Source organism: Heptranchias perlo, chromosome 10 (genome assembly GCF_035084215.1).
Source record: "Heptranchias perlo isolate sHepPer1 chromosome 10, sHepPer1.hap1, whole genome shotgun sequence".
In the NCBI taxonomy this organism is placed as follows: Eukaryota; Metazoa; Chordata; class Chondrichthyes; order Hexanchiformes; family Hexanchidae; genus Heptranchias; species Heptranchias perlo.
The window spans coordinates 13,966,946-13,990,797 of NC_090334.1; positions in this window are offsets into that span (position 1 = coordinate 13,966,946).

Sequence of the window (23,852 nt, forward strand, 5' to 3'; positions counted from 1 at the left end):
CCCCAGAACCGGTCCCAATGTCCCAGGAATCTAAATCCCTCCCTCCTACACCATCCCTGCAGCCACGCATTCATCCTGTCTATTCTCCTGTTCCTATACTCACTAGCACGTGGCACTGGTAGTAATCCTGAGATCATTACCTTTGAGGTCCTGCTTTTTAATTTATCTCCTAACTCCTTAAATTCACATTGCAGGACCTCATCCCTTTTTTTACCTATGTCGTTGGTACCGATATGAACCACGACTATTGGCTGTTCACCCTCCTCCCCCTCCAGAATGCCCTGCAGCTGCTCCGCGACATCCTTGACCCTAGTACCAGGGAGGCAACATACCGTCCTGGAGTCACGTTTGCGGCTGCAGAAACGCCTATCTGATCCCCTTACAATTGAATCCCCTATCACTATAGCCCTGTCACTATTTAGGACCAAGCTGAGGAAAAATTTCTTCACTCAGAGGGTTGTGAATCTTTGGAATTCTCTACCCCAGAGGGCTGTGGATGCTCAGTCATTGAATATATTCAAGACTGAGATCGATAGATTTTGGACTCTAAGGGAATTAAGGGATATGGCGATTCGGCAGGAAAGTGGAGTTGAGGTAGAAGATCAGCCATGATCTTATTGAATGGCGAAGCAGGCTCGAGCGGCCGTATGGGCTACTCCTATTCCTATTTCTTATGTTCTTATGTTCATACTGCCACTTAGTAACCCCTCCCCCTAGCACCCTGTGTTACTGACTGCATCTCTACTGATGTTAATCCAGCTCCCTCACACTGTCACTCAGTAACCCCTTCTCCAGCACCCTGTGTTACTGACTGTATTTCCCCCAATTAAATATTAGGAAGACCGAAGCCAATGTCTTTGGTCCCCGCCACAAACTCCATTCCCTAGCCACCGACTCCACTCCTCTCCCTGGCCACAGTGTGAGGCTGAACCAGTCTGTTCGCAACTTTGGCATTCTATTTACCCAGAGTTGACCACAGGGTGCTGGGGGAGGGGTTACTGAGTGACAGTGTGAACATAAGAACCCCGAACCCATATCCGCTCTATCACCAAGACCGCCTGCTTCCACCTCCGTAACATTGCCCTTCTCTGCCCCTGCCTCAGCTCATCTTCTGCTGAAACCTTCATCCATGCCTTTGTTACCTCTAGACTGGACTATTTCAATGCTCTCTTGATCAGCCTCCCATCTTCCACCCTCCATAAACTTGAGCTCATCCAAAACTCTGCTGCCCGTATCCCAACTCGCACCAAGTCCTGTTCACCTATCACCCCTGGTCAGGCAACAGCTCGATTTTAAAATTCCCATCCTTGTTTTCAAATCCCTCCATGGCCTCACCCTTCCCTAACCCTGTAATCTCCTCCAGCCCTACAACCCTCTGAGATCTCTGCATTCCTCCAATTCTGGCCTCTTGAGCATCCTCAATTTTAATTGCTCCACCGTTGACTATTGAGCCACCTAGGCACTAAGCTCTGGAATTCCCTCCTTAAACCTCTCCACCTCTCTACCCCTCTCTCCTCCTTTAAGATACTCCTTAAAACCTACCTAGTCACCAGTCCAAATATCTCTTGTGGCTCTGTCAAATTTTGTTTTATAATCGTTCCTGTTTCCTGTGAAGCACCTTGGGATATTTTACTACGTTAAAGTGCTAGAGAATGCACGTTGTTGTTGTTGTTGTTGTTGTTGTTGTTTATTTACCGATGTTACTCCATCTCCCTCACACTGTCACTCAGTAACGCCTCCTCCCTGCACCCCCCCACTTCAGCACCCTGTGTTACTGACTGTATCTCTACTGATGTTAATCCAGCTCCCTCACACTGTCACTCAGTAACCCCTCCCCCCAGCACCCTGTGTTACTGACTGTATCTCTACTGATGTTAATCCAGCTCCCTCACACTGTCACTCAGTAACCCCTCCCCCCAGGACCCTGTGTTACTGACTGTATCTCTACTGATGTTAATCCAGCTCCCTCACACTGTCACTCAGTAACCCCTCCCCCAGCACCCTGTGTTACTGACTGTATCTCTACTGATGTTAATCCAGCTCCCTCACACTGTCACTCAGTAACCCCTCCCCCAGCACCCTGTGTTACTGACTGTATCTCTACTGATGTTAATCCAGCTCCCTCACACTGTCACTCAGTAACCCCTCTCCCCCAGGACCCTGTGTTACTGACTGTATCTCTACTGATGTTAATCCAGCTCCCTCACACTGTCACTCAGTAACCCCTCTCCCCCAGCACCCTGTGTTACTGACTGTATCTCTACTGATGTTAATCCCTCTCCCTCACACTGTCACTCAGTAACCCCTCCCCCCAGCACCCTGTGTTACTGACTGTATCTCTACTGATGTTAATCCAGCCCCCTCACACTGTCACTCAGTAACCCCTCCCTCAGCACCCTGTGTTACTGACTGTATCTCCACTGATGTTAATCCCCCTCCCTCACACTGTCACTCAGTAACCCCTCCCCCAGCACCCTGTGTTACTGACTGTATCTCTACTGATGTTAATCCAGCTCCCTCACACTGTCACTCAGTAACCCCTCCCTCAGCACCCTGTGTTACTGACTGTATCTCCACTGATGTTAATCCAGCTCCCTCACACTGTCACTCAGTAACCCCTCCCCCCAGCACCCTGTGTTACTGACTGTATCTCTACTGATGTTAATCCAGCTCCCTCACACTGTCACTCAGTAACCCCTCCCCCAGCACCCTGTGTTACTGACTGTATCTCTACTGATGTTAATCCAGCTCCCTCACACTGTCACTCAGTAACCCCTCTCCCCCAGGACCCTATGTTACTGACTGTATCTCTACTGATGTTAATCCAGCTCCCTCACACTGTCACTCAGTAACCCCTCTCCCCCAGCACCCTGTGTTACTGACTGTATCTCTACTGATGTTAATCCCTCTCCCTCACACTGTCACTCAGTAACCCCTCCCCCCAGCACCCTGTGTTACTGACTGTATCTCTACTGATGTTAATCCAGCCCCCTCACACTGTCACTCAGTAACCCCTCCCTCAGCACCCTGTGTTACTGACTGTATCTCTACTGATGTTAATCCCCCTCCCTCACACTGTCACTCAGTAACCCCTCCCCCAGCACCCTGTGTTACTGACTGTATCTCTACTGATGTTAATCCAGCTCCCTCACACTGTCACTCAGTAACCCCTCCCCCAGTACCCTGTGTTACTGACTGTATCTCCACTGATGTTAATCCAGCTCCCTCACACTGTCACTCAGTAACCCCTCTCCCCCAGGACCCTGTGTTACTGACTGTATCTCTACTGATGTTAATCCAGCTCCCTCACACTGTCACTCAGTAACCCCTCTCCCCCAGCACCCTGTGTTACTGACTGTATCTCTACTGATGTTAATCCCTCTCCCTCACACTGTCACTCAGTAACCCCTCCCCCCAGCACCCTGTGTTACTGACTGTATCTCTACTGATGTTAATCCAGCCCCCTCACACTGTCACTCAGTAACCCCTCCCTCAGCACCCTGTGTTACTGACTGTATCTCCACTGATGTTAATCCCCCTCCCTCACACTGTCACTCAGTAACCCCTCCCCCAGCACCCTGTGTTACTGACTGTATCTCTACTGATGTTAATCCAGCTCCCTCACACTGTCACTCAGTAACCCCTCCCTCAGCACCCTGTGTTACTGACTGTATCTCTACTGATGTTAATCCAGCTCCCTCACACTGTCACTCAGTAACCCCTCTCCCCCAGGACCCTGTGTTACTGACTGTATCTCTACTGATGTTAATCCAGCTCCCTCACACTGTCACTCAGTAACCCCTCTCCCCCAGCACCCTGTGTTACTGACTGTATCTCTACTGATGTTAATCCCTCTCCCTCACACTGTCACTCAGTAACCCCTCCCCCCAGCACCCTGTGTTACTGACTGTATCTCTACTGATGTTAATCCAGCCCCCTCACACTGTCACTCAGTAACCCCTCCCTCAGCACCCTGTGTTACTGACTGTATCTCTACTGATGTTAATCCCCCTCCCTCACACTGTCACTCAGTAACCCCTCCCCCAGCACCCTGTGTTACTGACTGTATCTCTACTGATGTTAATCCAGCTCCCTCACACTGTCACTCAGTAACCCCTCCCCCAGCACCCTGTGTTACTGACTGTATCTCCACTGATGTTAATCCAGCTCCCTCACACTGTCACTCAGTAACCCCTCCCCCAGCACCCTGTGTTACTGACTGTATCTCTACTGATGTTAATCCAGCTCCCTCACACTGTCACTCAGTAACCCCTCCCCCAGCACCCTGTGTTACTGACTGTATCTCTACTGATGTTAATCCAGCTCCCTCACACTGTCACTCAGTAACCCCTCTCCCCCAGGACCCTGTGTTACTGACTGTATCTCTACTGATGTTAATCCAGCTCCCTCACACTGTCACTCAGTAACCCCTCCCCCAGCACCCTATTACTGACTGTATCTCTACTGATGTTAATCCAGCTCCCTCACACTGTCACTCAGTAACCCCTCTCCCCCAGCACCCTGTGTTACTGACTGTATCTCTACTGATGTTAATCCAGCTCCCTCACACTGTCACTCAGTAACCCCTCCCCCAGCACCCTGTGTTACTGACTGTATCTCTACTGATGTTAATCCAGCTCCCTCACACTGTCACTCAGTAACCCCTCTCCCCCAGGACCCTGTGTTACTGACTGTATCTCTACTGATGTTAATCCAGCTCCCTCACACTGTCACTCAGTAACCCCTCTCCCCCAGCACCCTGTGTTACTGACTGTATCTCTACTGATGTTAATCCAGCTCCCTCACACTGTCACTCAGTAACCCCTCCCCCCAGGACCCTGTGTTACTGACTGTATCTCGACTGATGTTAATCCCTCTCCCTCACACTGTCACTCAGTAACCCCTTCCCCCAGGACCCTGTGTTACTGACTGTATCTCTACTGATGTTAATCCAGCTCCCTCACACTGTCACTCAGTAACCCCTCCCCCCAGCACCCTGTGTTACTGACTGTATCTCCACTGATGTTAATCCAGCTCCCTCACACTGTCACTCAGTAACCCCTCTCCCCCAGGACCCTGTGTTACTGACTGTATCTCTACTGATGTTAATCCAGCCCCCTCACACTGTCACTCAGTGAACCCTCCCCCAGCACCCTGTGTTACTGACTGTATCTCTACTGATGTTAATCCAGCCCCCTCACACTGTCACTCAGTAACCCCTCCCCCCAGCACCCTGTGTTACTGACTGTATCTCTACTGATGTTAATCCAGCTCCCTCACACTGTCACTCAGTAACCCCTCCCCCAGCACCCTGTGTTACTGACTGTATCTCTACTGATGTTAATCCAGCTCCCTCACACTGTCACTCAGTGAACCCTCCCTGCCAGCACCTGACCAAACCAACCTGGCAGCGAGTGGATCCTGGGAGTGCAGGAGTGCTCCTCCGAGCCCAAAAAAGAAACCTTGGGCCTCCGCAGCCCCGGAACGCCTGCAGCTGACTGCTGAAATTTACTGGAAATGAAACTGACATTTCCAGCCTTCTAACAGGTTTTGCCTGCTCACTTAGCAGCCAAAGACTTAAAGTTAATCTTAAGAATTAACCGCTTCCTTGCAGTCACACTGAATATCTTGTGATCAGGCACAAACTGGGCGCCGACGGCACAATTTACAAACCCACTGGCATGGCACAACGCCAAAGGATTGATTTCACGGTAAACTGCACATTCAATTACACCGGATAACATATACACGCCACAGCCCAGCGAATGCCAAAGCCAGCATCTTACAAACAAACAGACAGGGAGGCCTCCTTAGCAATACATCATAACGCTGGCTAATTAAATGTGACAAAAGTGATATTTATTTTCCAGTCGGGTAGACTGTACACACAGTGCCTTTTTTTTGATAAATAGTGCAATTTATTCCAGGGAATATTTATCATTCTACTTGTCAAGATTCATTAAAATTATTACATACAGTTTTTTTTAAAGCAGGCTTGCATGTTTTGGATATTGAGCGACTTATTTCTATGATAGATTGCTGCAAAATAAATGCCATCTGACTTGCAGTGAATTCTAAATTGTTATTTTTCATTTCCTCAACCAACATCACTAAATCAGATTATCTAGTCATTTGTCTCATTGCTGTCTGTGGGACCTTGCTGTGCGTGAATTGGCTGCTGCATTTCCTACATTACAACAGTGACTACACTACAAAAGTGCTTCATTGGCTGTAAAGCGCTTTGGTACGTCTTGAGGTCATGAAAGGTGTGATATGAATGCAAGCCTTTCTTTCTCTTTCGCTACACTGTCCCATCAAACATTCCCAGGTCAAGATGCCGAGTAAAGAACCCTCTCCACTATTTCATTAAATACTCACAGTTCAGATACAGAGTAAAGTCCCCTCTACTTTACCCAACAATGTGTCTTAACTTTAGCCTCAGGAAAACTAGCCCTGTGCTACCAATGTGAGTTTTCAGTTTCACACAGCTCTTTCCTTCTTTGCTTTCCACTCTAGGTTGCTCCCTTCATTACCTAAAGGTACTGACTCATTTGTGCTTCACTGTCCCACGAGCGTCAGTGCCTTACAGTTCACCACCAATCTTCATGTGCGAGCCTACCTTTTGTATTTTTCATCCTCAGGATGCGGGTGGGCGTCACTGGCAAGGCCGATATTTATTGCCCATCCCTAATTGCCCTGAGAAGGTGGTGGTGAGCCTTCTTCTTGAACAGCTGATAGCGGTTTGATACAACTGAGTGGTTTGCTGAGCCCACGTCAGAGAGTAGTTAAGAGTCAACTACATGGGTGTGGTCTGGAATCACATATAGGCCAGACCGGGTAAGAACGGCAGGTTTCCTTCCCTAAAGGACATTAGTGAACCAGTTCAGTTTCAACGACAATCCAACAGTTTCATGGTGACTTTTACTGATACCAGCTTTTTATTTCCAGATTTTTAAACTGAATTCAGATTCTCAAACTGCCATGGTTGGATTTGAATGTACGTTGTCTGGATTATTAGTCCACGCCTGTGAATAACGAATAACACAATCACTTTGTTACCGTACCTCGAAACTTACCTCATCGGTTTCAAACTGGGCGTTACAATTCAGATTTCTTCCAATTACTCTTCACAAAAATTAACAGGATGAATGATGAACCCCTCTTCTATTGGGGGATGCAGCAGGAATAACACAACCTACACATCATGTGCTCCAGATCTCCCTCAACAAATGAGAAACTCCACAATGTCAGAATTTATAGATTAGGCAAAAAGGACCAGTGATTTGTATTTATTATGAAGTAAGATTAGAGAAGCAAAAATAGATCAACAGATTAGATCGATCACAGAACTTCACTGCATTTTGCACCATCTGTCTCAGAACAATAAAATTGAAGACAATGGGAAGGAAGATCGGGTCAGGCTGTATAACGGACGGTGTGTAACAGGCAGGTGTATAACGGCCGGTTGTATAACGGGTGGGGTGTACAACGGGTGGGGTGTATAACAGGCGGGGTGTATAACAGGCAGGGTATATAACAGGCGGGGTGTATGATGGGTGGGGTGTATAATGGGCACGGTGTATAATGGACGGGTGTATGACGGGCGAGATGTATAACAGGCAGGGTGTATAATGGACGGGTGTATAAACGGTCATGGTGTATGACGGATGGGTGGATAATGGACGCGTGTATAACGGGCAGGTGTGTAATTGACGGGTGCATAAGGGGTGGGGTGTATAATGGGCGGGATGTATAACGGGCGGGTGTGTAATGGATGGGTGCATAATGGGCGGAGTGTATAACGGGCGGAGTGTATAACGGGCGGGTATATAACGGTCGGGGTGTATAATGGACAGGCATGTAACAGGCGGGTGTGTAACGGGGCGGTTGTATAACGGGCGGGGTGTTTAATGGGCGGGGTGTATAATGGGCGGGTATATAACGGTCGGGGTGTATAATGGACAGGCATGTAACAGGCGGGCGTGTAACGTGACGGTTGTATAATGGGCGTGGTCTATAACGGGCGGGGTATATAATGCACAGGAGTGTAATGGGCGGGTGTATAATGGACGGGCATGTAACGGGCGGGTGTGTAACGGGGCGGTTGTATAACGGGCGGGGTGTATAATAGGCGGGTGTGTAATAGGCGGGGTGTATAACGGGCGATTGTATAACGGGCGTGGTGTATAACAGGCGGGTGTATAACAGGCAGGGTGTATAACTGACGAGTGTATAACGGGCAGGTATATAACAAGCTGGCGTGTAATGTGCGGGGTGTATAACGGGCGATTGTATAACGGGCGGGGTGTATAACACACAGGGTGTATGACTGACGGGTGTATAACGGGCAGGTGTATAATGGACGGTATATAATGGGTTGGGTGTATAACGGGCAGGGTGTGTAATGGGCAGGGTGTATATAGTCAGCTGTATAACGGGCAGGGTGTTTATCGGGTGGGTGTATAACGGGCGCATATGTAACAGGCGGGTGTGTAACGGGCGGGTGTGTAACAGGTGGGTATGTAATGGTGTGTAACGGGCAGGTGTCTAACGGGCAGGTTGTATAACAGGTGGGGTGTATAATGGACGGGGTGTATAACAGGCGGGGTGTATAACGGACGGGGTGTATAACAGGTGGGGTATATAACGGACGGGGTGTATAACAGGCGGGGTGTATAACGGACGGGGTGTATAACAGGCGGGGTATATAACGGACAGGGTGTATAACAGGCGGGGTGTATAACGGACGGGGTGTATAACGGACGGGGTGTATAATGGGCAGGTGCATAACAGGCGGGGTATATAACGGACGGGGTGTATAACAGGCGGGGTATATAACGGACGGGGTGTATAACAGGCGGGGTGTATAACGGACGGGGTGTATAACAGGCGGGGTATATAACGGACAGGGTGTATAACAGGCGGGGTATATAACGGACGGGGTGTATAACAGGCGGGGTATATAACGGACGGGGTGTATAACAGGCGGGGTGTATAACAGGCGGGGTATATAATGGACGGGGTGTATAACGGACAGGGTGTATAACAGCCGGATGTATAACGGACAGGGTGTATAACTGACGGGTGTATAACGGGCGATTGTATAACGGGCGGGGTGGAAAACACACAGGGTGTATGACTGACGGGTATATAACGGGCAGGTGTATAATGGACGGTATATAATGAGTTTGGGTGTATAACGGGCAGGGTGTGTAATGGGCAGGGTGTATATAGTCGGCTGTTTAACGGGCAGGGTGTTTATCGGGTGGGTGTATAACGGGTGCATGTGTAACAGGCGGGTGTGTAACGGGCGGGTGTGTGACAGGTGGGTATGTAAAGGATGGGTGTGTAACGGGCGGGTGTCTAACGGACAGGTGTATAATGGGCAGGTGCATAACAGGCGAAGTGTATAACGGACGGGGTGTATAACAGGCGGGGTATATAACGGACGGGGTGTATAACAGGCAGGGTGTACAACAGGCGGGGTATATAACTGACGGGTGTATAACGGGCAGGTGTATAACAGGCGAAGTGTATAACGGACGGGGAGTATATCAGGCGGGGTGTACAACGGACGGGTATATAACAGGCGGGGTGTATAACGGACGGGGTGTATAACGGACGGGGTGTATAACAGGCGGGGTGTATAACTGACGGGTGTATAACGGGCGATTGTATAACGGGCGGGGTGTATAACACGCAGGGTGTATGACTGACGGGTATATAACGGGCAGGTGTATAATGGACGGTATATAATGAGTTTGGGTGTATAACGGGCAGGGTGTGTAATGGGCAGGGTGTATATAGTCGGCTGTATAACGGGCAGGGTGTTTATCGGGTGGGTGTATAACGGGTGCATGTGTAACAGGCGGGTGTGTAACGGGCGGGTGTGTAACAGGTGGGTATGTAATGGATGGGTGTGTAACGGGCGGGTGTCTAACGGACGGGTGTATAATGGGCAGGTGCATAACAGGCGAAGTGTATAACGGACGGGGTGTATAACAGGCGGGGTATATAACGGACGGGGTGTATAACAGGCGGGGTGTACAACAGGCATGGTATATAACTGACGGGTGTATAACGGGCGGGTGTATACTGGATGAGTGTATAACAGATGGGATGTATAATGGGCGGGATTTATAACGGACAGGTGTTTAACGAGCGTGACGTACAACAGATGAGTGTATAACAGGCAGGGTGTATAACGGATGGTGTGTATAACGGACGGGGTGTATAACAGGCGGGGTGTATAATGGGCAGGTGTATAACAGGCGGGGTATATAACGGACCGGGTGTATAACAGGCAGGGTATATAACGGACGGGGTGTATAAGAGGTGGGGTATATAACGGTCAGGGTGTATAAGAGGTGGGGTATATAACGGTCAGGGTGTATAACAGGCGGGGTGTATAACGGACGGGGTGTTAAACAGGCAGGGTGTATAACAGGTGGGGTGTATAAAGGATGGGGTGTATAACAGGCGAAGTGTATAACGGACGGGGCGTATATCAGGCGGGGTGTACAACGGAGGGGTATATAACAGGCGGGGTGCATAACGGACGGGGTGTATAACTGACGGGTGTATAACGGGCGATTGTATAACGGGCGGGGTGTATAACACGCAGGGTGTATGACTGACGGGTATATAACGGGCAGGTGTATAATGGACGGTATATAATGGGTTGGGTGTATAACGGGCAGGGTGTTTAATGGGCAGGGTGTATATAGTCGGCTGTATAACGGGCAGGGTGTTTATCGGGTGGGTGTATAACGGGTGCATGTGTAACAGGCGGGTGTGTAACGGGCGGGTGTGTAACAGGTGGGTATGTAATGGATGGGTGTGTAACGGGCGGGTGTCTAACGGACGGGTGTATAATGGGCAGGTGCATAACAGGCGAAGTGTATAACGGACGGGGTGTATAACAGGCGGGGTATATAACGGACGGGGTGTATAACAGGCGGGGTGTACAACAGGCGGGGTATATAACTGACGGGTGTATAACGGGCAGGTGTATAACAGGCGAAGTGTATAACGGACGGGGCGTATATCAGGCGGGGTGTACAACGGACGGGTATATAACAGGCGGGGTGTATAACGGACGGGGTGTATAACGGACGGGGTGTATAACAGGCGGGGTGTATAACTGACGGGTGTATAACAGGCGGGGTGTATAACGGACGGGGTGTATAACGGACGGGGTGTATAACAGGCGGGGTGTATAACGGACGGGGTGTATAACAGGCGGGGTGTATAACGAACAGGCGTATAATGGATGGGTCTATAATGGGCATGTATAACAGGCAGGGTGTATAACAGGCGGAGTGAATAATAGAGCGGTGTATAATGGGCGGGTGTATAACAGACAGGTGTATAAAGGGCGGGTGTATAACGGGCAGGGTGTATAACAGGAGGGGTGTATAATAGAGAGGTGTATAATTGGCGGGTGTATAACAGACAAGTGAATAATGGGCAGGTGTATAACGGTTGGGTGTATAACGGGCGGGTGTATAACGGGTGGAGTGTATAACAGACAAGTATATAACGGACGGGTGTATACTGGATGAGTGTATAACAGATGGGATGTATAACGGGCGGGATTTATAACGGACAGGTGTTTAACGAGCGTGACGTACAACAGATGAGTGTATAACAGGCAGGGTGTATAACGGATGGTGTGTATAACGGACGGGGTGTATAACAGGCGGGGTGTATAATGCGCAGGTGTATAACAGGCGGGGTATATAACGGACCGGGTGTATAACAGGCGGGGTATATAACGGACGGGGTGTATAAGAGGCGGGGTATATAACGGTCAGGGTGTATAAGAGGCGGGGTATATAACGGTCAGGGTGTATAACAGGCAGGGTATATAACGGACGGGGTGTATAACAGGCGGGGTGTATAACGGACGGGGTGTATAACAGGCGGGGTGTATAACAGGTGGGGTGTATAAAGGATGGGGTGTATAACAGGCAGGGTATATAACGGACGGGGTGTATAATGGGCAGGTGTTTAACAGGCGGGGTGTATAACGGACGGGGTGTATAACAGGCGGGGTATATAACGGACGGGGTGTATAACGGGCAGGTGTATAACAGGCGGGGTGTATAACGGACGGGGTGTATAACAGCCGGATGTATAACAGGCGGGGTATAATGGACGGTATATAATGGGTTGGGTGTATAACGGGCAGGGTGTGTAATGGGCAGGGTGTATATAGTCGGCTGTATAACGGGCAGGGTGTTTATCGGGTGGGTGTATAACGGGCGCATGTGTAACAGGCGGGTGAGTAACGGGCAGGTGTGTAACAGGTGGGTATGTAATGGATGGGTGTGTAACGGGCGGGTGTCTAACGGACAGGGTGTATAACAGGCGGGGTGTATAACGGACGGGGTGTATAACGGACGGGTTGTATAACGGACAGGGTGTATAACAAGCGGGGTGTATAACGGACGGGGTGTATAACAGGCGGGGTGTATAACGGACACGGTGTATAACAGGCGGGGTGTATAACGGACGGGGTGTATAACAGGCGGGGTGTATAACGGACGGGGTGTATAACAGGCGGGGTGTATATATCGGACGCGGTGTATAACAGGTGGAGTGTATAACAGACAAGTATATAACGGACGGGTGTATACTGGATGAGTGTATAACAGATGGGATGTATAACGGGCGGGATTTATAACGGACAGGTGTTTAACGAGCGTGACGTATAACAGATGAGTGTATAATGGGCGGGGTATAAAAACAGACAGGGTGTATAACGGATGGGTGTACAATGGGCGGGGTGTATAACGGATGGGTGTACAATGGGCGGGCTGTATAACGGGTGGGTGTACAATGGGCGGGGTGTATAACGGGTGGGTGTACAATGGGCGAGGTGTATAACGGGTGGGTGTACAATGGGCGGGGTGTATAACGGATAGGTGTACAATGGGCGGGGTGTATAACGGATGGGTGTACAATGGGCGGGGTGTATAACGGGTGGGTGTACAATGGGCGGGGTGTATAACGGGTGGGTGTATAACGGATGGGTGTACATTGGGCGGGGTGTATAACGGATGGGTGTACATTGGGCGGGGTGTATAACGGATGGGTGTATAACGGATGGGTGTACATTGGTCGGGGTGTATAACGGATGGGTGTACAATGGGCGGGGTGTATAACGGGTGGGTGTACAATGGGCGAGGTGTATAACGGGTGGGTGTACAATGGGCGAGGTGTATAACGGGTGGGTGTACAATGGGCGGGGTGTATAACGGGTGGGTGTACAATGGGCGAGGTGTATAACGGGTGGGTGTACAATGGGCGGGGTGTATAACGGGTGGGTGTACAATGGGCGGTGTGTATAACGGGTGGGTGTACAATGGGCGGGGTGTATAACGGGTGGGTGTACAATGGGCGGGGTGTATAACGGGTGGGTGTACAATGGGCGGGGTGTATAACGGGTGGGTGTACAATGGGCGGGGTGTATAACGGGTGGGTGTACAATGGGCGGGGTGTATAACGGGTGGGTGTACAATGGGCGGGGTGTATAACGGGTGGGTGTACAATGGGCGGGGTGTATAACGGGTGGGTGTACAATGGGCGGGGTGTATAACGGGTGGGTGTATAACGGGGTGTAAAATGGGCGGCCAATTGGCCAACACCCGTTTTGCACCCTCACTTGCATTTACATAGCATCTTTCACTACCTCAGGACACCTCAATGTGCTTTACAGCCAATGAAGTATTTTTGAAGTGTCGTCACTGTTGTAATGTAGGAAACGTAGCAGCCAATTTGCGCACAGCAAGGTCCCACAAACAGCAATGTGGTAAAGACCAGATCATCTGTTTTTAGGTGTTGATTGAGGGATAAATATTGGTCAGGACACCAGGGAGAATTCCCCTGTTCCTCTTCAAAATAGTGCCATGGGATCTTTTACACCTACCTTAAAGGGCAGACAGGACCTTGGTTTAATATCTCATTTGAAAGATGGCACCTGACCTACAGTGCAGCAGGCCCTCTGTACTGGAGATTCAACCAGATTATGAGCTCAAGTCTCTGGAGTGGGGTTTGAACCCACAACCTTCATGACTCAAAGGTGAGAGTGCTATCACAGAGCCAAGGCTGACAATACAGCTACACAGCGGTAGGATATCTACAAAATAGTTTTGGAGCTGGTTTTGATTGACAGCTTTACACTTGAGAGGTCACCCTCAGAATGTTGCGGTCTATCTTTGATTGATGGTTTTGATTAATCCTGAAGGATAACTTTTTTATCTTCCTTTGTACAGTTTGGATATCTACAGGAGAGAGACATATAAAAACCAGATGGATGACCCTCTGACAAGAAACACAAATTGGGGTGTCCTGAGGTAGTGAAAGATGCTATATAAATGCAAGTCTTTCTTTTATATGTTGGAGAACTTCCAACTAGTAGTCAGTCCCAAGTCATACACATTTCCTCAATGAAATTAGTCTCATCAGAGAGGAACCATTGTCCTTTCAAACATTGTGCTTTTTGAATAGCCATGAGTCAAAGGTTACTGGAGAGACTTAGACAATATGAGGTGCATTCCACCGACACACACAAAGGCAGGTAAATCCCTTGGCAGAAGTAATTTTAAATCAATACTGTAATGGACCTCATCAAAAAAAAATGAATTGAAAAATATATAATATTGTGAATCTTACGATCTAAAACAGGGTAGATACTCAGGTCTATCACACTGGGGTCCCTAGACCCCGTGAGATATACAAGAGGATTCCAGAGAGCCCTCCCCAAGGGGAGCCACGCCCAGCAGGTGCATATCCCAGAAATTTGGGCTCCTTGCACATAATTTAATACCCATGAATTTTAAATTCAATTTTCGTGCTATCGTTGAGGAGTTTCACCTGTCGGGCATTTGTTACAGCCCTTTAACAGCTGATAACCTGCCGACGTAACCACAACGTTCTCCTACTACAAGCTGGCCTAGGTTTCCTCCGCATTTGCGCCCAGGGACACACGTAACCTGGGCGCAAACCAGTTACGTGGCGTCAAAGAGAGTGGAATAATGGGCATTACTGATTTATGCTCATAACTACAATACGCCCACGTCTCCTCGATCTTTTTTTCAAACTACCCTCACTGAGACATGCCCTGTGTTATATGTTTCTTTGAATTGGATTTTTATGACAATGTATCAGTCACATTAAAAATTGCATATTTCCCGATTGCAGGTTCTTAAAAATGCTGTGCCTGAATGATGGTGAAATGAGCTGAAAATTTAATTTTAAGACTCAAAGAACAAGGGCTTGGCGTTTCCTTGGGTCCCATTTTGAGTTTGGTCATATTCTAATGAGATTGAGGAGACACTTGGGCGTTTCTTAACATCAGCAAAATGGACCCAATTTCCGGTTGCGCCCATGATGAAACTCCAGGCCAATACGTTTACACGCTACGAGCGCTGTCCAAACGTTGAAGCGAGCTGATTTCCGCATCATGGGCGAAGGTCAGTGTGTCGCCCTGCAGTTACGGTCAATGCCCGATGCTCTTTGGAGCAAGAAAGGAATGAGTTACCAGAGAAAGCTCTTGAAACAGCTATGTTAATAGGTCCAAGAGACAATTGGGGGAATTGAGATTTCAGCATTAAAATGCCATTCTGTCCCTACCAGTCAGCCCTATCTGTGGACAGCATCACACTCCAAGTGAAACATTTTTAACAACAATAAACAACAACTTGCATTTATATAGCGCCTTTAACGTAGAATCGAGAGACAAGTTTGGAAGGTGGGTCGGTGGGGTCGATCTAGGAAAACAGGCTTTGTTTGGCTTAATGTCCATTAGTGTCAAATTTTGTTTGATTACGTTCCTTTAAAGTGCCTGGGGACGTTTTACTACATTAAAAGCGCTATATAAATGCAAGTTGTTGTTTATTCTTGTTAAAAATGTTTCACTTGGAGTGTGATGCTGTCCTTAGATCGGATTGACTGGTAGGGACACAATGGCATTTTAATACTGAAATCTCTGATCAACCTTGAGGCTCTAGCCTTGTGTATATTTATTATTTTTAATTGCAAATGCAACCCAGCGATTTATCTCAATACAATTAAAAACACTTGGGCTTTCGCTAAATACCACAATTTACATAATGACATTTTGCTTTCACATCTACGTGCACTGTGACAAAAACCCGTGGATGTGATATTTGGTACCTTCAGAGTTCAATGCTCTTATTTTTGCATTTCCCATTCAAGCTTGAATACATGTCCGAAAGCTAAAGTTAAGATTAAGCGTTCTCTTGAGATTTGTAAATCCCTCAATAAGATCACCTCTAAGATCCCTTTGGACAATGTGAAGATTCTCAGTGCACTTATCCTTTCCTCAGAGCTCATCGGCCAAACCCATGTATCAAATTAGTTGTCCTCTTTTGTGAATCCCTCCAAGACCAGGATGTCCCCCACAGCATGGTGCCCAGCACTGTACTTGAGGACACCAAGGCCAAGATTTCCCCATGCCCTGTAGTAGGCTGTCCAAAATTGCATCTGGGGGCAGGCCAACAACAACAACTTGCATTTATATAGGGCCTTTAATGTAGTAAAACATCCCAAGGTGCTTCACAGGAGCGATTTCAAACACAATTTGACACCAAGCCACATAAGGAAATATTAGGACAGGTGACCAAAAGCTCGGTCCAGGAGGTAGGTTTCAAGGAGCGTCTTAAAGGAGGAGAGAGAGGTAGAGAAGTTTAGGGAGGAATTCCATAGTTTAGGGCCAAGGTGGCTGAATGGTGGAGCGATTAAAATCGGGGAAGCGTAAGAGGCAAGAATTGGAGGAGCGCAGAAATCTCGGAGGGTTGTAGGGCAGGAGGAGGTTACAGAGATAGAGAGGGGCGAGGACATGGAGAGGTTTGAACATAAGCATGAGAACTTTAAAATCAAGGCGTTGCCGGACCGGGAGCCAATGTAGGTCACCGAGCACAGGGGTGATGGGTGAATGAGTCTTGGTGCGAGTTAGTTTACAGGCAGCAAAGTTTTGGATGAGCTCAAGTTTATGGAGGATGGAAGGTGGGAGGCCGGCCAGGACAGCATTGGAATAGTCAAGTCTAGAAGTAACAACGGCATGGATAAGGGTTTCAGCAGCAGATGAGCTGAGGCAGGGGCAGAGATGGGCGATGTTACAGAGGTGGAAGTAGGCGGTCTTGGTGATGGAGCGGATATGGGATCGGAAGCACATCTCAGGGTCAAATAGAACACCAATGTTGCAAACGGTCTGGTTCAGCCTCAGACAGTGGCCAGGGAGAGGGATGGAGTCGGTGGTTAGGGAGCAGAGTTTGTGGCGGGGACCAAAGACAGTGGCTTCGGTCTTCCCAATATTTAGTTGGAGGAAATTTTTGCTTATCCAGTACTGGATGTTGGACAAGTAATGTGACAAATAAGAGTCAGTAGAGAGGTTGAGGGAGGTGATGTTGAGGTAGAGCTGGGTGTCGTCAGCGTATATATGGAATCTGACGTTGTGTTTTCGGATGATGTCGCCGAGGGGCAGCATGTAGATGTGAAATAAGAGAGGGCCAAGAATAGATCCTTGGGGGACTCCAGAGGTAACAGAACGGGAACGAGAAGTGAAGCCATTGCAGGTGATTCTCTGGCTACGACTGAATGGATAGGAATGGAACCAGGCGAGCGCAGTCCCACCCAGCTGGACGATGGAGAAGAGGCTTTGGAGGAGGATGGAGTGGTCAACCATGTCAAAGGCTGCAGACAGGTTGAGAAGGATGAGGAAGGATGGTTTACCATGGTCACAGTCACATAGGATGTCATTTGTGACTTTGATAAGGACTGTTTAAGTACCGTGGCAGGGGCGGAAACCTGATTTGAGGGATTCAAACATGAAATTGCGGGAAAGAAGGGCATGGATTTGGGAGGCGACAACACGTTCAAGGACTTTGGAGAGGAAAGGGAGGTTGGAGATGGGGCGGTAGTTTGCAAGGACAGAGGGGTCAAGGTGGGTTTTTTGAGGAGAAGGGTGATGATGGCAGATTTGAAGGAGAGGGGGACAGTACCTGAGGAGGGCGAACCGTTAACAATATCAGCTAGCATAGGGGCCAGGAAGGGCAGTTGGGTGGTGAGCAGTTTGGTGGGAATTGGGTCGAGGGAGCAGGAGGTGGGTCTCATGGTCAAGATGAGCTCAGAATGGGCATGAGGGGAGGTAGGAGAGAAACCAGAGAAAGATACAAGTTCATGGATGGGGCAGGGAGGAACTGTAGGGGAAGTTTGGCTTGGTGGGCTGGGGGAAGGGAGGGAAGCGGCAGAGGCAGCTGAATCAGATCTCATTCTTAGTGATAAAAAGAAGTCCATGAGCTCCTCGTACTTTTTGTTGGAGGTGAGGGTGGAGGGGGCAGGGAAGAGCAGTTTAAGAAGACGGTTTGTAGTGGAGGAGAGAAGCCGGGGGTTATCTTTGCATTCCAGGACGATCCCGGAATAGTGAGCAGTTTTGGCAGAGTACAACAGGACATAGTGCTTTATATGGTCCAGCCAGATCTGGCGATGAATGGCTAAACCAGTTGTCTGCCATAAACGTTCAAGTCTATGCTATGAAGGATCTCTATATCTTAAGTGGACATACTGGGAGTGAAATTTGTTCTTGGGCTGTCGTGAATCAGCCACTCATTTTATACCCCGACTCAAGTGGAAAAGAAAATCAGACAGAGTGTAAAACGAGGGCCGATTCGCTACCACCCAAGATCAATTTCACCCCCACTGAGATAAAAAGGTTCACTAACTGAAACGGGAAAGTGGTATTGAGGAGCTTGTTAAATTGATAGAGCCCAGTTGGGGATTAGAAGAATAGGATTAGCCAAGGCAGCACTAAGCCTTTGGCTCCTCAATCCGTTTCATCATCTTACAATAAACCACTGAAAGTGCTGTCTGAACCTACCGTGGATTTGAAATACTGACAGTTGATTGTTGCGTACAATTTGTGTTTGAGGACAACTTAGAAAGAAAGACTTGCATTTATATAGCGCCTTTCATGACCTTAAGACGTATTAAAGTGCTTTACATCCAATGAATTATTTTTCCGGTGTAGTCACTCTCCTAATGTAGCAAACGCGGCAGCCAATTTGTGCACAGCAAGCTCCCACAAACAGCAATGTAATAATGACCAGATAATCTGTTTTTTTTTAGAAATGTTGGTTGAGGGATAAATATTGATAAGGACACCGGGGAGAACTCCCCTGCTTTTCTTTGAAATACTGCCGTGGGATCTTTTATGTCCACTTGAGAGGGCAAATGAGGCCACGGTTTAATGTCTCATCTGAAAGACGGCACATCCGACAGTGCAGCACTCCCTCAATACTGCACTATAGAGTCAGCCTAGATTTTGTACTCTTCCTCTGCCCCCTTCCAAGCATGCTGCAATGTTTTCCTATGGGGAGGGTGCTCCTCTTGCCACCACTTTATTCAACTACCACCTGCATTTCACTCACCATCAAACAGAGGGTTGGAGTGACGTGCTGCTCCATTCCTTGGCCACAAACTTGGTTTCTTGCCTCCACGTTTATTATGCCAGGTATTGGGTTTCTCATAAATTTATGTTACCCAAATAACCTTTGCTGATAGGTACATCCAAAATGTTAACAGCCTTTGTAATTGATACCAACATTTATATCTTCATATGCAGATACTTACCTTTCAATAGCTACATCCCTTTAAATTGACCCATCAGCCCTTTTAAGCAGTCCTTCTGCCTATTACTTCTGGGAGCTCCCCAATATGTGGCCTAATATGGGCCGGGATCTCACTCATGGGGAGTGATTTTAGGAGGCAATTGCGGAAATCCTGTTCGGGTTCGGAAGCCGGCTCCAACCCGCCGACTTCCGAGTTTCCCAGGGACCCACCTGTGTGCGCGCGGGCGTCCCGAAAATGGAAGTCCCGCCGGCAATTAAAGCCAGCGGGATGACAGTTAAAGAGTCAAATGTACCTCATTGAGGTACTTAAGGCACTTTACCTGACAGATTAAACACTTAGAAAGATTTTTAACTTAACTGGGCGGCTTGCCCACCGCTTCTGATTCACGCCTGGTGAAACCAGGAATGAAGGGCCGGATCAGGGAAAAAGAAACTAAATAAATTAATTAAAAATCCATGGAAGGAAGTGAAAACACTAAAGGAACCTACCTTTGAACCTGCTCCAAAGTTTCATGTCTCCTGCTCTGATGTCCCCCTCTTCACCCTCCCGATGTCCCCCTCTTCACCCTCCCGATGTCCCCCTCTTCACCCTCCCGATATCCCCCACTTCACCCTCCCGATGTCCCCCTCTTCACCCTCCCGATGTCCCCCTCTTCACCCTCCCGATGTCCCCCTCTTCACCCTCCCGATGTCCCCCTCTTCACCCTCCCGATGTCCCCCTCTTCACCCTCCCGATGTCCCCCTCTTCACCCCCCCCGATGTCCCCCCGATGTCCCCCTCTTCACCCCCCCCCCGATGAGCCCCCCCGATGTTCCCCTCTTCAACCCCCGATCTTCCCCCGATGTCCTCCAGATCTTCCCCTTGCTCCCTGATCTTCCCCTCTCCCTCCCCGATCTTTCCCTCTCCCCCCCGATCTTCCCCTCTCCCCCCCACCCCGATCTTCCCCTCTCCTCCTCACCGGTCTTCCATTCCAGTGCCGGATGACGTCTGGCTCTCTCTCTTTCTCGCTTCCCCCACCTCGTGTTGCAGCTCCTGACGGCAGCCAGCCAGTCAATCAGGCTAGCTGCCAGGCACGAAACCAAGAGAGGACGTTAATCACTATTAATCAACGTGCGATTGCAGTGGAAACGGTGAGTTTTGTTCATGCGGGTTTGCCATGAGCACCTTCACACCACTCCCCCCCCCACCGGCTGCCAACCTGCCACCATGCTAAAATCGAGCCCATATTCCAATAAATTCAAACCAGCAAAATCAGGTGGGGTCACCACACCAACAGTTGGACAGGTACTGAGAAGGCATCTGCCCTAACTAATGCCCAATTGGAGGCCCAATTGGAAAATCTAACTCAAAATGTTGAACGTGCCATGAGATCTTTAACATCCACCGAAACCACTAGAACAGGCAAATGGGCCTCACTTCCATGTACTTAAAGAGCAGTACCTCTGACAATGACAAATTCCTTCAGTACTGCACTGGAATGTAGGTTAAGTGCTTAAGTGCTTTCTGCAGGAAAGATGAATCTTAAAATGAAGAAGCCAGTAGGGGTAGCAAAGATGTACAGAATTAAGGATGGGACATAAGAGGAGACAGACACACTACTGGAGAGCTAATTGATGTTTCAGAACAGTTGAAGTTGGGTAGTAACTTAGTTGAGAGGAATTGTCCTGCCCTGCTTTTGACGTTCAGATGACTTGAAGTACAAGAATGAAATATCTGAACCCATTACAATCTTGCAATGCTTTCAGCCAACCACAAATCCATTTATTGTTTCATTAGCTTGCACTTAAAAACCTCCAAAGGACCAATAAAATAACTTCCTGGGCTGTGATCTTCCTCTTTCCCTGTCAATCAGAGGTAAAGTACATTTGTGAGGTGATGGGTTATATTGTTGATCACCTCGAACTGTACAGTAACTTGCCCCCACTTAGTTGGTAAATGGAACTTTCTAGTCTATCTTCAGCTTCATGTTCCAGGGTAACTGCCTCAATCTTCGTGACACTTCATGAGGTAATGCTTCATTTAGGTACCAAGCATATTAACAAGAACTGTTCATTGATTCACAATGATGAGTAAAATCCAACATTAGTGCAGTCAATGCAAGTCTTTGTCAAAATAAAAAAAGCAGCCCAGGGTCATTGGGAACATTAGAGAATGACACCATTCTATCATGTGGGAGGGACTGATCATGAGATTATCAAGAGTGTCAATACTAGTTAATTGGAAGATGGATATTTGGAACCGTGTCATATAGGAAAACATTAATATGGAGTCAGACTTTGGTGACTGTTGATTCACTTTTCACCTTGTTACATGGATCTTGTTTAGTATCCATCAGATCAGCAATGGATCAAGTAACAATCTCGGTGCCACATTATTTTTTTTTTGCGTCACTCCCAACTTTCATTCTCCTCGCTCTGTATCTCCTATTCAATCCAACGCCACAAATCCAAAAGCCTAAACTTCAAACAGACCAATAATACAACCTATCGGCTGATCTTACGTGCAGTCACCTTGCCTATGACGCCTCTCCCTGACGCTTGGTGCCCTTTGAATGCATCTATCTTTTACAATGCATGTACTGTACACTGAAATCCCAAACGCCTTTCCGATGAAATCACAAATCTGAATGGTGTTCGGTCCTAACCAGTGCAGAATTGTTGGGCTGTATATTTTAACGGCACCTCGGTATTTGAATATTAACCGCTACATTATTGAAGAGTATACATTCCCAATCTTCAACACTTATTCTCCCAATTTATCTTCTCAATCAACATTGATAACTCTACTAGTGATGGCCCCTAGCATTGGATATCTTGGGGTAAATTTTAACTCCCAAGGAGGGGTGGGTTGGGGGCGGATGGGCAGTGAAAATACTCAGTTTTCAGAGCAGGACCACATCCCGACACCAACGTGCCCACTTCCGGGTTTGACCCAGACTCATTTGGATACGCGCGCACTTCTGACACCCAGAAGTCTCCTGGCACTTAAAGCCAGTGGGCCGATATTTAAAGGGCCAATTTAGATATTTAAACCACTTAAGGCGTGTAACTTTTGTGAATCGACTTACACAAACCATTTTAACTTCTCCTGAACATGTCTCCCGTGGCCTCTGAAACACATCATGGAAACAGAGGCGAGTTACAGCCGGCCCTCATGTGGACCTTTAAACCAGTGATTGCCACATGGAGAAAAGGTGAGTTTTTGCAGCAGGGCGATTAGTTCTCTCAGACAAACCTTTAGCTGGGAGTTCTTTGTATTTAGACTGATATTTCTTTGTTCTCACTCAGAATTCTTGTGTTCACACATGTTTACCTACATTTGGACCCCCTCAAACTGACAACATCAGGATGGGGGGGGCGCAATGGATTTATTCAGCAGTATATCTGAGGAGGAGGCACATCAACGTCCACGGCAGGCACGGCGTGCAGTTCCGGGACTTGCAGTTCCATAAGACAGAGGTGCGCCACAAGGACCTGCAGAAGAGCAGGGAGGAGAACAACGGAGGGGCCAAGGTCGCAGGAGGCACTACCCATATGAGAGGGTGTACAGGCAGAGGCTGAGCTTCCTGGACCTCTCTGAGGAGCAGTGCCTACGAAGGCTCAGATTGAGTCGTCAGGTGGTCGCGGACATCCGCACGCTCCTTCATGAAGAGCTATTCCCGGCTGGGCCTTGTGGCCACGCATTGGCCATCGCAGTTAAAGTCACCACTGTCCTTGATTTTTTCGCCTCCAGGGCGCCACCGGTGACATTGCTGGAGTCTGTCAGTCGTCTGCACATAAGTATATAAGACAGGTGATGGATGGCTTGTTTGCCAGGGCATCCGACTACGTCAACTTCCCCATCAACAACATCAGCCAGACTGAGAGGGCAGTGGGTTTCCACTCTCTGGCTGGCTGGCTTCCCATGGGCACAGGACACAACTGATTGCACACACGTAGCAATCCGAGGACCACCACATGAGCCAGGACTGTTCATCAGGGATATCACTCCGTCAATGCACAGCTGGTTTGCGACCACTGGAAGAGGTTTCTGCAGGTGTGTGCCAAATTCCCTGACAGCTGCCACGATTCCTTCATTTTGCGCAAGTCCAACATCCCGGCCGTCTCCCACGCACCAGACACATTTAAGGGTTGGCTACTTGGAGACAAGAGATACCCCCTGCAGACGTGGCTCATGACACCTGTGAGAAACCCCACC